Source organism: Gopherus flavomarginatus, chromosome 8, assembly GCF_025201925.1.
Source record: "Gopherus flavomarginatus isolate rGopFla2 chromosome 8, rGopFla2.mat.asm, whole genome shotgun sequence".
NCBI lineage: Eukaryota > Metazoa > Chordata > Testudines > Testudinidae > Gopherus > Gopherus flavomarginatus.
The window spans coordinates 51,049,207-51,061,356 of NC_066624.1; the positions used below are offsets into that span (position 1 = coordinate 51,049,207).

General features: G+C 48.5%; 1 non-coding gene across 1 annotated transcript; it reads left to right on the forward strand.

Annotated features, from left to right (window-relative positions):
* Positions 1–8,264: 8,264 nt before the first annotated feature.
* Positions 8,265–8,337, forward strand: TRNAF-GAA (transfer RNA phenylalanine (anticodon GAA)). The gene has a single exon. It is a non-coding gene; the product is annotated as a tRNA-Phe (tRNA).
* The last annotated feature ends 3,813 nt before the right edge of the window (positions 8,338–12,150 follow it).

Genomic DNA, 12,150 nt, shown 5'->3' on the forward strand with positions numbered 1-12,150 from the left:
GGGCTAGGCAGGGGGGAGGGGGTCAGCACCTTTGCCCGGGAAGCTGGACACAGGAAGGGGCTGGCTGGAGGGAGTTGGGTTAGTTCAGTTTCGCTTTTCGTCTGGATGGTTGGAATTCAGGGAATCCCAAACTGGAAACTAAGTTTCCTGAACTCCCAGAAGGACTTTATTGCGGGGTCCTGCTTGTGCCTCCAAGCTCTGCTGTATCCTTCGCTCCTGTTGTCCAATAAACCTTCTGTTTTACTGGCTGGCTGAGAGTCACTGTGAGTCCCAGGAGGAGGGATGCAGGACCAGACTCTCCCACAGTCTGTGACAGACCTAAAGCGCCTTCGGAACCCCTGCAGCCTGGACGTAGGTATCTGTGCCTCCCAACAAACACCTAAGCCCTCTGGAGACCCCTCCAGCCTGAACTTAGGTATCTGTGCCTCCCACAACCCCCCTAAGCCCCTCAGGGACCTATACAGCCAGGACATTGGTATCTATACCCCATATAGACTCCATAAGCCCCCTGGGACACTCCAGTGTGCAAGTAGATATATGTGCCCCTCAGAAACCCCCTAATCCCCCAGGAACCCCTACAGCCTGGACATAGGTATTTGCACTCCCACAACCCCCTTAACAGCCCCCTGGGACATCTACAATCTGTACGTAGATATCTGTGCTCCTCACAAAACCTCTAATCCCCCCTGTGACCGATACAGCCTGGACATACGTATCTGTGCCCACCCGAACTCCTAAGACCGCCTTGTAACCCTACAGCCTGGACATAGGTATCTTGGGCCCCCACAATTCCCCTAAGACTCCTAGGATGCCTCTGTGCACCCCAAGGCCCCTAAGATCCCCCGGACCCCTACAACCAGGATGTAGGTGTGACGGTGCTGCCCGTGGGAGCTAGCTGAGGTCACTCAATCAGGGTGAACTGCAAACAAAACAGGGCAGACAAATCCCAAACGCTGGTGGTTATTTCAATACTTAGATTTACCAAGACAGCACAAAACAGCTTCTGTAGTACCTCACTGGTTACTTAGAAGTTTAAACCACGCAGTTCCCTTAAAGTATGCAGCCTCAGGCCTCCATCCAGACACACCTGTCAGATATGATGATGATTCCTGAAAATCTTACTTCATCATATAAAAGAAAAGATTCTTCCGATCCCAAAGGATCAGCCACATAACCAGGTTCAATTATAACTTAGATTAATAGATTCATAGATTCTAGGGTCAGAAGGGATCAATGTGATCATCTAGTCCGATCCCCTGCACAAAGCAGGCCACAGAACCCTACCCATTCACTTCTATAACAAACCCCTAACCTATGTCTAAGTTATTGAAGTCTTAAAATTGTGGTTTGAAGACCTCAAGCTGCAGAGAATTCACCAGCAATTGACCCATGCCCCACGCTGCAGGGGAAGGTGAAACACCTCTAGGGCTCTGCCAATCTGCCCTGGAGGAAAATTCCTTCCTGACCCCAAATATGGCGATCAGCTAAACCCTGATCATGTGGGTAAGACTCACCAGTCAACTAACATCTCACCCAAAATACATGCTATAGCCAATTCTTATTAACTAAGCTAAAATTTATTAGAAAAGAAAAGAGAGAGAGTGTTAGTTAAAAGATGAATAGACATTAATCTTAAGGGCCCAAAAGCAAGCTATTCCTATGGGTAGGAAAGATAGAAAAAGTGGCAAAAGAGCACCTTGGCTTAACGATGAGATCTTGCATGACCTACAAAATAAAAAGGAGTCATATAAAAAATGGAATCTAGGTCAGATTACAAAGGATGAATATAGGCAAATAACACAGGAATGCAGGGGCAAGATTAGAAAGGCAAAGGCACAAAATGAGCTGAAACTAGCTATCGGAATAAAGGGAAACAAGAAGGCTTTTTATCAATACATTAGAAGCAAGAGGAAGACCAAGGACAGGGTAGGCCCACTGCTCAGTGAGGAGGGAGAGACAGTAACGGGAGACTTGGAAATGGCAGAGATGCTTAATGACTTCTTTGTTTTGGTCTTCACTGAGAAGTCTGAACAAATGTCTAACAAAGTGAATGCTTATGGGAAGGGGGTAATTTTAGAAGATAAAGTAAAAAAAGAGCAAGTTAAAAATCACTTAGAAAAGTTAGATGCCTGCAGGTCACCAGGGCCTGATGAAATGCATCCTAGAATACTCAAGGAGTTAATAGAGGAGGTATCTGAGCCTCTAGCTATTATCTTTGGGAAATCATGGGAGACGGGAGAGATTCCAGAAGACTGGAAAAGGGCAAATATATTGCCCATCTATAAAAAGGGAAATAAAAACAACCCAGGAAACTACAGACCAGTTAGTTTAACTTCTATGCCAGAGAAGATAATGGAGCAAGTAATTAAAGAAATCATCTGCAAACACTTGGAAGGTGGTAAGGTGATAGGGAATAGCCAGCATGGATTTGTAAAGTACAAATCGTGTTAAACCAATCTGACTGCTTTCTTTGCTAGGACAATAAGTCCTGTGGCTAAGGGAGGAGCGGTGGATGTGGTATACCTAGACTTAGTAAGGCATTTGATACGGTCTCACATGATATCCTTATCAATAAACTAGGCAAATACAATTTAGATGGGCTACTAAAAGGTGGGTGCATAACTGGCTGGATAACTGTACTCAGAGAGTAGTTATTAAAGGCTCCCAGTCCTGCTGGAAAGGTATTACAAGTGGGGTTCCGCAGGGGTCTGTTTTGCGACCAGCTCTGTTCAATATCTTCATCAAGGACTTAGATATTGGCATACAAAGTATGCTTATTAAGTCTGCGGACGATACCAAACTAGGAGGGATTGCAACTGCTTTGGAGGGCAGGGTCAAAATTCAAAATGATCTGGACAAATTGGAGAAATGGCCTGAGGTGAACCGGATGAAGTTCAATAAAGACAAATGCAAAGTGCTCCACTTAGGAAGGAACAATCAGTTTCACACATACAGAATGGGAAGAGACTGTCTAGGAAGGAGTATTGCAGAAAGTATGAGATGCATTTCATTCTAGCCTCAATCATTGCTTCCCTTCCTCCCCTAACCCTCCTGGGCTACCATGGCAGTTATCCTCCCATTTGTGTGATGAAGTAATAAAGAATGCAGGAATTTCAAACAACACTGACTTTATTGCTTCTGCAAGCAGAGATCAAAGGGGGGAGGGGAGCGCAGCCTCCAGCTGCTAGGATAGTCCAGGCAGGACTGAATGTCCATTAGACAAAGCTTAAAGAAGAGAATGAGCTGGGAGTCTTTCCCATTTTTGCCCAGGCACTTCTGGCCGACCTCACTGTGGCCAGCCAGGAGCACTCACGGGATGACAATGACAGATACCAGTCCTACTGTACTGTCTGCCGTCTGCAAGGGAAGGGAAGGAAAGGGGATGCTGCTGTGTAGCGCTGTAGCACCATGTCTGCCAGCAGCATCCAGTAGACATACTGTGACATTGGAAAAAGGCAAGAAAGGATTTTTTTTCTCTTTCCTTTCACGAGTGGAGGGAGGCAACGACATATACCCTGAACCACCCACGACAATGTTTTTGACCCTTCAGGCTTTGGGAGCTCAGCCAAGAATTCAAATGGTTTTCGGAGAGTGTGGGAAGTGTGGGATAGCTACAGTCGTCAGTCACCCCTCCCTCCGTGAGCATTCATTTTATTCTTTGGCTCTCTGGTACTCTTGTCTCAGTTCCTTAAGTTTCAGCACTGCATTGAGTCCCTGTTGTGGCCTCTGTCCATCATAGCCTTGGAGATTTTTTTCAAATGTTTTGACATTTCGTCTTTTGGAACGGAGTTCTGATAGAACAGATTCATCTCCTCATACAGAGATCAGCTTCAGTATCTCCAGTACGGTCCATGCTGGAGCTCTTTTTTGATTCTAGGACTGTACGGTCACCTGTACTGATCAGCACTCCACGCTGGGCAAACAGGAAATGAAATTCAAAATTCAAAAAGTTCGCAGGGCTTTTTCTGTATACCTGGCCAGTGCCTCCAAGTTCAGATTGCTGTCCAGAGCGGTCACAATGGTGCACTGTGGGATAGTGCCCGGAGACCAATACCATCTAATTGCAGCCACATTAACCCTAATCCGACATAGCTATACCGATTTCAGCACTACTCATCATCAGGGAAGAGTACAGATACCGGTATTAAGAGCCCGTTATACTGATATAAAGGGCTTCGTTGTGTGGACGGGTGCAGGGTTAATGCGATTTAATGCTGCTAAATTGGATATAAACTCGTAGTGTTGACCACGCCAGAGAGAGCAGCAGGTTTCCCCTATTGTTTCCTGCTCTTGTTTTCTTGACTAGTTTCTCTTCTGCACCAACTTACACTTTTACTTAGTGAGCCTGGCTAGTTCAGTTGGTAGCACAGCAGATTGATAATGTGAGGGTCGAGAGTTCAAGTCTCTAGTCAAGTGATAAACTGCTCACTATATCTTTAAAAATCTGTCTTTCTGGAGTCGTCTTTTATCCTGTTTTTTCTCTTCAGGATTTTGCCTTTCCTAAGAAGGGCCTTTGTGGGGGTGGGGATTGAAGGAGCAACTTCCAGACATCCCCCCTGTCCTCACAGCCTGGTGGAATAAAGGCCTCTGAGCATATAGCATGTTCCTCCCCTGCACACATACACACAGAATATCCCTAAGGAATTAGAATCGCCTGCTGCCTTCCCCATCCTGCTGGATCCCCAAATGAGGATACTCTTCAGCCTAAACCCATGTCCCCTCTATTCCCAATGCCCCTCAGACCCAACCCTCAGTCCCTCCTATGCTCACTGCTCCTCACTCCCAACCAGAGCCTGCTCCTTTTCACTCTTCTCCTCTGCCCCAATCCACAGCCCCCTCCTATTCCCAGTGCCTCTCAATCCCAACCCACAGCCCCCTCCTATTCCCACTGCCCCTCAATCCCAACCCACAGCCCCCTCCTATTCCCAGTGCTCCTCAGTCCCAGAGCACAGCTCCTTCCTTCCCTCCAGCAGCAGGTGCTTCAGACCCCCTCAGGAAAGATTTTCTTGCAAGGTTTCGTGTATGAGTCTTCATGTGGATTTTACAGTATGTTGGAAATATGTTGGGTTGCTTGCCAAAATGATCACTTTTGGCTGGTGTTGGATTCCCAGTCTCCTTGTTATTGGGACAGGAGAAATAAAGCGTTGTTGTCCTTGTTGTGTGAATCGAGGGCAGCAGAACTGTGCTTGGCAGACCCCGATGGAGGGACTCACCCTCAATTCAATAGCACTCGCTAGGCAGGGGACATTGGTTCCAAAGCCAAGTAGGCTGGGGTCTGAGTCCTCATAGTAAAATTTAGGTATTAGACCAACTTTAGGACAGGGTGGCTGTGGAGGGGCGAGTGAGTCCCTAGACAACATAGTGAGTACGGTGCCTTCTTATTTTCCCCCTTTTCCACCCAGGATGGCAGATGAACTCTACAGAGGCACCTCTGGGCTTGCACTGACTAAGGACAACAGCTGTGAGTGGGGTGCAGAGAGGGGATGGCTCATGTTAAATGACTTTTGGTTGCTGGACTTATGAACCGTAGGGAAAAGGACAATGCCCAGCTTATTTGTGGGTGGATCTTTTCCTCGTGGTTTATGTTTGTGTGTTGGGGCTGCTGACATGACTTCTGCTAACCCTGGGCTTGCATTGCAATGTAGACGTACCTTGAGAGTGTAGCTATACTGAGATAAAATCCCTGTGGCCAGGCTGGCCTGGATGATCTGATTTGGGCTCCGGGGGCCAAGGTTGTGAGGCTATAAGCTGCAGTGCAGACATTTGGGCTCAGACTGGAGCCCAGGCTCGGAGACCCTCACCCCTCGTGGGGTCTCGGAGGCTGGGCTCAAGCGCAAGTGTCTACACGATAATTTTATTACCCTGCAACACAAGCCCCACAAGCCTGAATCAGCTGACCCAGGGTTTGAGAATAGTGACTAGGGTGTGTTAATGGCTGTGTAGACGTAATGCTAGGCTATGTCCACAGTGTAATGAAACACCCAGAGCTGCCCCATGCCAGCTCAGGCTCCTGGGGCTTGGGCCGTGGGGTGGTAAATTTGCAGTGTAGACGTCTCGGCTCAGGCTCAATACCGGGGTCTGGGACCCCACAAGGTTGGGAGGGAGTTTAGCAAGCCAGAAAGGTAAAACGGCAGTGGAGTATTACCGTGGACTCAATGGCATTTCTTCACTTGTCTGTCTGCTTTGGGACAGGGACAATGACATGTCCTGCTGCATTTGTTATTTCAAAGGGCGGTTTAGGATTTTCATTCTCAGACACTGGGCACAAAGCAGGACTCAACCCTCGATGCAGACTAAACGAGCTGCCCACAGATTCTGGCAGCCACAATGAGAATTTGGTGTGAGAGCTCAGATCTGCCCCTGTCCCAGAGGGAGGAGGTCTTCTGCAAGGGGACTGGACCACTAAACTATCAGCTCCTAACTCCCAAACTTTCAGTAACTCTATTATCAGTGGCTGTGAGCATAATTTAAACCGTAAGAAAAACCACAAAGGGCTAGACCAAAGGCCCATCTAGCTCTGAATTTTGTCTTCTGACAGTAGCCAATACCAGGTGCCTCAAAAGCTACTCCCCCAGGCACCACTGGAAGTTGAACCCAGGATCCTCTGCTGATAAGGTAAGTGTTTTAACCGGCTGAGCCATGGTGCCTGCATGCAGCTAAAACACAGTGTCTGACCACACCTGACTCACTGACATCTCCACCAGGCCCTGACAAGCTTTGCTTGTGTTTCGATTCTGCAAAGCAGAGGAGCAGATGAGGTTTTCCTTGCAAGCTGTGCGTGTGTGTGTGAATCTTTGGCCAGGTCTGCACTACAAAGTTATTTTAGCATCATCACATTGCTGAGGTGCGTGAAAAACACACAACGCTCCCTCGGTCACCAGCTTTTGGCTGGTGCACACACTGCAATGCCACGTCTGGCCACAAAACTGCCCTGTTTTGGTGACAAAATAAAACCACCTCTACGAGAGGCCTAGAGCTTTTTGCAGCAAACTTAAAGTGACAGAGTGCCAGTTTAGATGCTGCCGTTCATTATATAACCATAAGTGGCCTCCAGCAGTATCCCACAATGCCATCTGTGAGCTCACCTGCCCTGCATTCTGCTACAGAGCCATGGGGCCCTCCCCTTTCATAGCTCCAGGAAGTTCTGACAGCTGAGCCTGCTGCTCTGCTCCGGCAGCCAGGAGCAAATCTCTGCCATGGATGCTGCTCACTCCCACCCTGCAAACATAGAGCAGGTGGCAGGAGCTTCCTTACAGTGGGGGTGGCGGGGCATTGGCATCTGAACTTTGACACCCCCATGACACCCCTTCCCTCGAGAAGGCTCTTACCTTCTAAACAGGGATGGCTGTTTTCTAGTAAAATCACTAAAAGGGAAGGAGAAAACTTGAAAGAGGTTCCTCCTGGCGCTCACGTCCGTGAACTCGAATACTCTCTCAGTCCTCAAAGAGAGACCTGGAGAAGGAGACTTGCTGAAGCGAAGCAAAGCCACAGGGATCTCTGAGAATTCCCTGGCCCCTTGCCCGTCCTACCTGGCTGATGTCAGCATCTCTCTGTGAGGTCACCATCTCCCCACCGCCTTGGACCAATAGTCTGAGGTCCTGCAAAAAGCCTTTATGATGTCACTGCCACACCCCTCACTTGCTGTGCCAATGTCCTGCTCCTGGCCAGGCCCTTTGGAGGTCTGAGCTACTCCCTACTCAAGGCAAGAAGTGTCTTCGGTGCCGCCTACCCCTGCTCCATATGTTAAACCATTGAATACCTTATTTTTTATTGCATTTGTAGCTCATATCATGATTTCAATGCACAATCTGGATGCATGATTTTCTCGATCATATTAGACTATACATTTTCATGCTAGGATGTGTAAATATGTATTTATTCATGCCATATAAAAGAAAATAAAACAAATTCATTTCCTCTAAGCATATGGAAACTTTTTAATTTTCACAGTAACTGAAATGTACAAACACCTAGAAATGGAACTGTCACCAGCACAGGGTTGGCCAGTATTAAATAGTGTTACAGTAGGAGACAGCGTTAGGATGTTAACCCCAGGCCTTTTGTTTAAAGGTTGTGTCTCTCGCCTTTCCCCCATGAACTGAAGTGCAGCATTCTATAGATCCAGAGACTAGTTGATGACATTTCTGAGTGCTAAAATAGCAAGCGCTCTCCTTCCTGCATTGGCCAGTGGTGACTGGAGAGCTGGTTTGTTGAAAATAAGCTTCAAGGTGAGAAGCAGCAGCCCAAAATAGGTTCCTACAGGTGCTGAAATAGCTCAGTTGGGAGAGCGTTAGACTGAAGCTCTAAAGATCTGTGGTTCAAACCCAGGCTTTAGCAGCCTCTTTGATCCTTCTTGGTGCGCCTGTGGGCTGTTTCCTGGCAACACAGCAGTCCCTTTACCTAATGCACTTCCTTTCTTTCAGGCTATACAGCAGGAAAAGGCTGCATTGGCTTCTGCAGCCAGTTGGCCCTCCTGAACTTTCTTTCTTCTCTTGCTCTTTCTCAGAAAGGGGAAGAAAAAGCAGCTCCCCCTCAAGCTGGAGTCACACGGGTGATGTAAGGACAACTTGCTGAGTGCCAGCTCCAGTCCTCTGCTCTTCCAGCTGACCCATCGAAGAGCTGCCGCCATTTTCTCCAGGTTCTCCCCTCAGTGTGCCAGGATGAGCATCACCAAAGTGCAGGGAATTTGAGGGAGGGGCAGGACAGGACAGCGCACTGTGATGGAGTTTCTGTAGCGTGGTGGTTCTCACATTTGCCTAATCTGCAAAAGGGCCTCAGCCCAAAAACCAGGCAGAAACGTAGTGGCTTCCTTTTCCCAGCTCCCCTTGCTGTCCAGCAAGGCCTCCTCCTTCTGCCACTGGCCTGTCCCTGGGATAACCCCAACCCCCGCACGATAGAGGGTGGTGATATCAGTGGAGAAAATACCTTGGCGTCAGCCTGGGGAAGCTGGAGGAATTAGGCCAGTCGAACCCATGGAAGTGCACTTGGCTGCTGGGAGGTAGAATCTTGTTTCTACCTCTTGGCATCCCAGGGGTGGCTACTTGCAGCCCAGGAAAAGATGTGGGGTTCTGGGTGGAAGGAAAACAAGTTAAGGGTTAATGTCTCTTTTACCTGTAAAGGGTTAACAAACAGGGACCCAAACACCTGACCAGAGGACCAATCAGAAGACAAGATACTTTCAAATCTCGTGTGGAGGGAAGCCTTTGTTTGTGGGTTTTGGGTTTGGCTTTGTTCTCTTTGGGTCCTGGAAGGGGCTAGAGGTAAAACCAGGTTTCTGCCAAACTCCCTGCTACAGTCTCTTATCTATTCAGAATTGTAAGTAAGAAATGGCGGCCATAGTCTTTTAATTTGTTTTTTTTCCATTTGCATATGTGTACTTGCTGGAATAGCTTAAATTGTGTTTCCGCTGGAGAAAGTTTCTTTCTATTGTTTATAAGTTGAAAGACCCTGTAACTTTTTACCATCTAAAATGCAGAGATAAACCTTTTACTTTTTTCTTTCTTTTTTATTAAAAGTTTTGCTTTTTAAGACCTGTTTGATTTATTTTTCCCAGATGAGGATCTAGGGAATTGAGTCTGTATATTCCAGGGAATTGGTGTGGAGAAGGGAAGGATAAATTTCCTCTTTGTGTTAGATTCACACAGCTTGAATCTGTATTGCCTCTGGGTGAGGGGGAAGCAGGGAGGGAAAGGTAAATTTCCTCTTTGTGTTAGATTCACGGAACTTGAATCTGTATTGCCTCTGGGAGAAGGGAAGAGAGAAACTTCATCTCTCTGTGTTGTGTTTCAAGGAATTGAATCACGGTATCTCCTAGTGTACCCAGGCAGGAAAGATCTGGGAGGAGGTAAAGAGGTGGGAGGGAATGGTTTATTTCCCTTTGTTGTGAGACTCAAGGAATCTGGGTCGTGGGGTCCCCTGGGAAGGTTTTGGGGGGACCAGAGGGTATCAGGCCCTAGAAATTCCTGATTGGTGGCAGCGCTACAGAATCTAAGCTGGTAATTACGCTTAGAGGATTTTATGCTAGTACCCATATCCTGGACGCTAAGGTCCAGATTTGGGAATTATACTATGACACGAGTAGGCTGCTTTCTGGCAAGATGGTTTTCTGTTTTAGGCTTGGGAGAAGTCTGCGAGAGGAGTTGTTCCAGTGAGAACCGCTGCTCCTTTCTTGCCGACTTGGGGGTGCCAGTGACAGCTTGCGAGGGGGCAGGTGCTGGCTTGAGTGAATGGGATACAGGAAACCCCAGCCTGCCGCTCCAGGTCAAGTCCACTGCGTGGCTCCTGCGTTGTGACATCCAGATTTAAATCTTCCCAGCATGTGCTGTGGCTCGTGTATTAAGCCTTCCTGGTGGGCCTGGTCCTTGCCAAAGTAGCTCAGCTGGGAGTGCATCGGATTGAAGATCTAAAGGTTTCTGGTTTAATGCCAGGCGTTAGCACCCCCTTCACCCTGGGCGTGTTGTGCTGGGCTTTCTTCTGGGTGTGCAGCTGTGCCCTGAACACACCAGTGTTCCTAATTTCAGAGGCAACACTTGCACAGGGCGTGTGTGGGGTCATGTGCCCCACCTTGGTTAGCTATCGCCTGCTGCATTATGTGGTGCTGCCAGGCTCCCTCACAGCAAAGCAGCTGCTGCAGGGGTGAATGGAGAGGGGCTGCCTTTGCTGCTTCCTCTCCCTGCACTGTTCACAGCTGAGGGGGCTGTTGATTGCAAGGGGATGGGGCTGAACGTTGACATTGTGCCCCCCCCTTCAGGAGACACTAGTCTTCTGCACCTGGTTGGAAGCTCCGCAGCCAGAGGAAAAAGTGGTTTTCTGCACCAGAGCTGCCAGCTCTTACTTTCTTTCTCATGACGGGGAGGAAAAACAAATCTCTTTTTCAAAGCCCAGTCCTGCCATTGACCGAGGTCTGACTTTCTAAGTTCCTGCTAGAGTGGGGGATTTAGATTTAGTGGGGTCCTGTGCACATAAAGTGCATTCAACAACCCGCCTTCCTCTGAGCTCTGCTATGTCTCCAGTAGCTGCTGTCCCCTGGTAGCAGGGAAGGACGTTTCTACCCATCCAGGAGATCCCAGCCTTGGACCAAAGGCAACTTCAGGCTTCTCCTCTCTCCTTTCTTGGAATCAAGTTCAGGTTTTTACCAGGAGTTAAAGCACCCTGAAACTGCAGAGTCTGGATCAAGGTCACAAGTTCCCAGTGTCTCTGTGGAAGGGAATTTGTTAAATCCCAGATGAGTGGAGTTAAATCAGTTCTCAACCTGAGTCCTTAGGTCTAAATCCTGAGGATATTGTCGCATCATGGGGCCATTTTCCACCTCTCTTTCATACCGAAGCACAATTTTCTTTGCACAGACACAGGAACAGCAGGATCCTTCTCTGTCCCTTGTGCAAAGCAGGTGGCCAAATTCCATGGAAACAATGGCCAAGCAGGGGGCCCTGGGCACATCCAGCCCTGGCAGTGAGACATTCCCTCCCCTCTTTCTTTATACTGCTGTTGTCATTTCATGGAATGTCTGGGATGGGGAAATGCTGAGTTCACTCCAGCTGGAGGGAAAAAGACCCCTGAAAATCTCAGGCCCTCAGGGAAAACCCAACCTCTGCTACCAGGGTCACTGAGGTGCTGGGGATTTGAGTAGGAAAGGGACTGTCTGAATTTTCAAGGTGGGGAATGAATAACAAATTACAAGATCCACCTCATTAACCACCGACACAGGCTAATCCTGCTGCAGATAGAGAGGAAACTGGGAGCTATTCTTTGTTGTGCAGCCATGGAAACACTGACCAAATTGCACTGCAGTGAATGTGCTGGGGAAAACCGGATTTTACAGGCAGGTGGAAATAATGGATCCTAGAAACACCTGGAGTCCCCCACACTGCGTCTGCCACCTGGGTTGGGTGTTGAGCTGCTCACAGAGTCCGCCACCAACATTACTTTCTAGCAGGGGATTGCAGCACCACCCACTCACCCAGAGCTGAAAGTAAGCCGGTCCAGTCTGGTATGGTGTACTGGCAAGAGCCAGTACGCCGTGTTGGACCACACCGGCGTCCATGGTGGGCATTGAAAGGGCTCTGGACTGCCCACAGCCAGGGCTCTGGCGGCCAGGCTGGGGCCGGTATTGAAAGGACTCAGAGCTCCCCGCGGCTGCGGGCAGCCTAG